Consider the following 5,751-nt stretch of genomic DNA (forward strand, 5'->3'; position numbering starts at 1 on the left):
TCTTGTGGTAGGAACACTTTACATGGGATCTACCTTCTTAACCAAATTTTAGGTGTAATTATAGGTAAAATATTGCACAGCAGAATTCTAGAACCTATTTATCATGTTTAACTGAAACTTTATGCCTATGAATTAATAACTCCACATTTCTCCCTCTGTCACTCCCTGGCAACAACCATTACACTCTTTGATGCTATCAATTTCACTATTTTAGGTATCTTATCTAAATGGGATTATGCAATATTTATCTTTTTTTAAGTTTATTTATTTATTTTGAGAGACAGGGGGATGCAGACAGAGGAAAGAGAATCCCAAGCAGGCTCCACACTGTCAGCATGGAGCCTGATGCGGGGCTCAAATGCACGAACTGGGACATCGTGACCTGAGCTGAAGGCAAGAGTTAGATGCTTAACTGACTGAGTCACCGAGGGACCCCATGTATTTTTTTTTTTTTTTTTGTGACTGGTTTATTTATGATCCTTTGTCTATACTTCTTTTTCCCTCTGTTCATTTTTTTGAGATGGTTGAATGTTGTCTGTTTTTTTTATTTCATATTTATTTATATCTACTATTTATAGTTTGTACATAGAATGTCTAGTAATAGATTCAAAATTTTGCCATATTTAACTTAGCAAAGTTGAAATTTAAAGGTCTCTTCTCAGTACTAAAAATGTTAGAACAGTTTAACTATGATCATCTTCATCCAAATACCTTAATATTTGTGGTCAGCATTTGAGTTATTTTAGCCGCATGGAATATTGAGCGTTCTTGTTAATATTGTTATTATTATTTTCTTACAGGCACTAGACTTTATTCAGATGATTCACAAAAGTTTCTAAAGACCTTGTATATAGCTTTTTCTTTTTTATTAAGTTTCTTCTTCTTCCTGATATTTCTTCTCTAGATATCCCATTATTATATTTTCTAGCAGTAAACTCTATCATGACATACTGCTATTTAAATCCTGACATATGATACTATTAATGGTGTCATAATAGAACAGAATGCGTATTCAGAAGAAATAATACAGAATAGACTATGTGCCAAAGTGTGATCAGATCATGAAAATCAGCTAGGTCTAATGAAGCATTCTGAGGCTAGAAACAGCAGGGAGAAATTCTTCCTTGAGGCCTGGAGAGCTGATGAGGCAGGAAACTACAACCAGGAAGAGCTATAGGGGTAGTAAAGGGCAAATGCAAATGATTTGAGGACTTTGAAAGAAGAAACTCCATCACCTATGAACCTGCAGAGGAAAAAAAAAAAAAAAAAACAAACTAAGGAGTAATTATCTTAACTTCTATAACTCCATCCTCCGATCTCCAGCTGATGACCCCCAGTGGCTGAAACTGTAGCAGTAGATTCCTCGGAGAGAGCTGATTGATGCTCACCACCAATTTTCAGGAACCAGGAGCACAAGAAGTGTGAGTGAAGAGGACAGCATCCAACATGATATTTTGGGGTATATATTCTAGATTAATACTTTCTCTCAACCTTATGATGACAGTATCCCCCTGTTTGGTCATCTATTTTTGCTGCAATTTTAATTTTCAATCCTTTCACATAATCTCTCTCTTCTGTGGCTGCATTAAATATTTGTTTTTGTCTTTGGCGATTTGTAATTTCACACGGTGTGTTTGGGCTTGAGTTCCATTTTATTAATCCTGTTTCGGATACAGCATAAAACCCAAATATTATCTTTTTAAGTGTTATTCTATCTCCATTCCTTCAGCTCTCTGCATCTGAGATGCTGATAATATACATTAAATTTCAATTTATCCTTCATGTATCTTATTGTTTTTTTCATAATTTGAATCTGAATGCCTTTGACGTAGAGATTGTTTTAGTCCATTTTAACATGCTGTTTAACCAATATATTGAGTTACATACTTTACATATAGAAAATCCATTCTAAGAGAGCTAATTCCTAATAATCTTTTGAAGGAATATTTTTATTGTTTCTTTTGTTTCTTCAAAAATTCCATGCATATGTCCTTTATAGTCTTTATAGCATAACTTTAATTCACTCAGACTTTGGTATTTTAAACGTATCATTTCCATCTTTAGCCAAATTTCACTTGTAGTAGACTGCCTTATCTTATTCTAGGTGATCTTTGCAAATCCACACTTTGATTTGAATATTTTCAAGTCCTACAAGCCTATAGTAGGGAAACATTCCTTCAGTAGAGATTTGCTTTCAGTTCTGGATGTAGTCAGTCGAACACTAGCTAGAGGACAGTGTCTCCAGTTCTCAATATCTCATCTCAGAAAAGAAGTCTCTGCTTCATTCCTCCAAGTCATAGCCGACCAAAGGATCAGGTTTTCAGTTGCAGGGTGAAATGGGGATCCATCCTCTGGGCAGAGCTGGTTGACATGTAGGCTCTATCCCTACTGTTCTAGCCTCAATTCAAATTAATGTTAGGATAGAGAGGTAGACTGAGCAGACTTTCCTTACCTCTTCATATCTTTTGTTTTAAAGCTACTAATCTCAAGTTCTGTGTCTTTCCCCTTCTTCTGTAACATGTCAGTAGTTCAGACAAAATATTTCGCCAGGGTGCACATGTAGTTCTACTCCTAAACCAATTTTAGGGCAGTAGTATAATGCAAATAAAACAGCTTTCTGTCGTTAATGTTGATTTTCTTTTTCTTAAACTTGTAATTCAGTTAGTGTTTTTTGCAACTGTTGCCGCTAACTGAGAGCTGCCTTTGTATCCCACTCTGTAGCTGAATTCTTCAAGGCTTGTTCCTAAGAAAATTTCTATTCTAATTCTCTACTTTTTCCTAAATGATCTTCTTCATGTTGAAAGCTAATTAATACTATAAACAGGTGAATGAAAATGAAAAGTGGGATCCCCACCTAGATGTCTACATCAATTGTTAGATATCTGCGATAACTACCTTAAAAATTCTCAAAAACTAAATAGAAAACAAACAAAAATTCTCCCAACTTACTCCATTACATTTAACCTGTTTGAATAAGTCCACCAGCATGCATCAATTTATTTAAGGCATACATCAAGATTTATGTGGTACATTAATTTCATTCCCTTCTTCCTTCCCTCCATTTCTCCTTCTTTCCTGCATTCTTTTTTGCCTTCTACCTTGATGACCTCCTTCCTCCCCTAAGCATTTTTTTTAGAACAAAATATGCATTGGGTATAATTTTATGTACTGGGGTTTTGTCAGACCACATGACTTGGTTTCTTTACTCGTGGAGTTCAAACTCAAGATGTGGGAAGTCTTTGGGGTGCCTGGGTGTCTCAGTTAGTTGAGTGTCTGACTCTTGATTTCCGCTCAGGTCATGATCCGAGGGTCGTGGGATTGTGCCCTACATCTGGTTCTATGCTGAGCATGAAGCCTGCTTGGGATTTTCTCTCTAACTCTGCCCTTCTCCCCTACTTGTGTTTTCTCTCTCTTTAAAAAAAAAAAAGACATGGGAAGTCTTTAGTTTTTATTTCTGCTTTACTCTTGAATGGTAATTTTGCTGGATAAAGATTTCTAGGGTTTTGTTGTTGTTGTTTTGTTTACGTCTCTTAACACTTTTTTTTTAAGTTTATTTATTTAATTTGAGAGGGAGTGTGTGTGCAAGCAGGGGAGGGGCAGAGAGAGAGGGAGAGAGAGAATCCCAAGCAGGCTCTGCACTGTCATCACAGAGCCGCATGCGGGGCTTGAACTCATGAACCATTAGGTCATGGTCTGCGACAAGAACAAGGGTTGGACATTTAACCAACTGAGCCACTCAGGTGTCCCTCTTCTAACAGTTTAAATATTTCACTCTGTTATCTTTTTATTTACATGGTCTCTGTCAAGAAGTCCACTGTACTCCTTATTCTTGATTTTCTATAGGTTAGAACACCCCCCGCCCACAGATCTTTAAGTCTATATTTCTATCAGTGTTTGGATTGATTGATTGATTGATGCTACTGTAAAGTTTTGAGTCCTAGATATTTGACTTAATTTACTCTTATTAGCTTATATTAGGTGTTGGATTTCCACCCCCAAATTTGTAAAGAAAACAATTGAAATCTTTGAGAGGTCTTTAGCTATAAACAAATGCAGTCAGTGAATTCAGTTTTATTATGTATATTTAAATAAAGTGGTTTTTAGGGGCTCCAGGGTGACTGAGTCGGTTAAATGTCTGATTTCAGCTCAGGTCATGATCTCACGGTTCGTGAGTTCGAGCCCTGCGTCGGGCTCTGTGCTGACAGCTCAGAACCTGCAGCCTGCCTCAGATTCTGTTTCTCCCTCTCTCTCACCCTTCCCCTGCTTACACTCTGTCTCTGTCACTCGAATAAATGTTAAAAAAATTTTTAAGTGGTTTTTATACATATATACTTACAATGACAATCTGCTAAAACACTTTGGGCAAAATAACTATTTGAAGGCATCTTACACATTTACAGATATACAAAAAAAATTTTTTTGATGAATGCAGCATACAAACTTCATTTACCAAAAGTAACAGGCAAAGTCAAACAGATACTTATCTTAAGAGAAAAACTGACCAGAAGAAATTTCATCTTAAACACTGTGCGGTAACCTTGCAGCTGCATTTAACTGAGCTCTGTTGCTGTGAAGAATACAGCTCACGTGCAGGTATGGGTGAATGATTTGTACACTTTTTCAAGTATTCACTGAATACTACCTAATATACACATATACATTACAGTTGAAAAATATTTAATCGATGATCCCCAGATACTTCATTTTTGCCGATCTTTTGGAAGAGGTTATCTAAAGAGAAGAATATGCAGGTTTGGCTCCTAGATCACATACTGAACCCAGCCAAGCCTCCGTTGGAGTCTGTTGAACCAAGTCTCCTCCACTCCTCGTTAGATATCAGATGGGTTTTCGGTATTTGTTTGGAAAGTTCTCGATAACACGACATGGCGGTACTCACAGTGCTCCCAGAAGTACTTGACCGAGTAGTAGATCTGCTTGTGGGCCATCATGTGCGGGACCAGAGAGGGTGTGCAAAGGGGGTGCGGCAGGCCACACATCCCTGCCAGGCCTGGGCAACGCCTCAACGGCCTACACGAAAGAGATCTGACATCTTGTCATTTGTGTTGTTTTGTTTTAAAAGTGTATATTCTGCTTACCTGGAGATTTCCATATGTTATATTTGAGAACATTGCGAATATGTAGATGAATGGAGTAGTCATTATGTGATCAATTATAGCTCTCATAGTCTAAAACTCTTGTTATTGAAAAGATAACTATTAGAGATCAGGGTGCCTAAGTGATGGATTTTTAGAAATTTACAGTACACATAAGATAGTAAGTGATTATGTAAATATAAACAGAAGTTAAACACATATCTCTAAAAGGAAACTTATTGCCTTAGTAAGACCAGATAGTTTGACTTAAAAATTAAGTAATTTGTTTTAATGTCCAAGAGTCATGACATTTTTCAACAACATATATAAAAACATCTTTTCAGGCAATTATTTGTTCATTGTATATATATTGCAGCATAAACTATTGTGTCTGCATGATATGTACACTCTTAAATTGTTACAGCATTTATCCTTAAGTTTATACAATAATTAAATAGAAAGCTTTAAGATAAAAAATATTTTTATTTCTAATTTTGTTCCAACACCACAGAAATTGTGACAGACATTGTTTAGACAAACAACTAAATACTACATGAGACATGAAACCACAAAACTTCTAGAAAAAAGCAAACAACTAAGCCTTGTTTCAGATACTTGTATAACTTTAATAAATTAGCATTAGTTAAGTTACTTATTA

At 36.0% G+C, this 5,751-nt stretch overlaps 1 pseudogene; it reads right to left on the reverse strand.

Annotated features, from left to right (window-relative positions):
• Nucleotides 1–4,700: 4,700 nt before the first annotated feature.
• LOC125935182 (cyclin-dependent kinases regulatory subunit 2-like) lies at nt 4,701–4,946 on the reverse strand (annotated as a pseudogene).
• Between the last annotated feature and the right edge of the window lie 805 nt (nt 4,947–5,751).

This window comes from Panthera uncia (genome assembly GCF_023721935.1).
Source record: "Panthera uncia isolate 11264 chromosome A1 unlocalized genomic scaffold, Puncia_PCG_1.0 HiC_scaffold_17, whole genome shotgun sequence".
Lineage (NCBI taxonomy): Eukaryota > Metazoa > Chordata > Mammalia > Carnivora > Felidae > Panthera > Panthera uncia.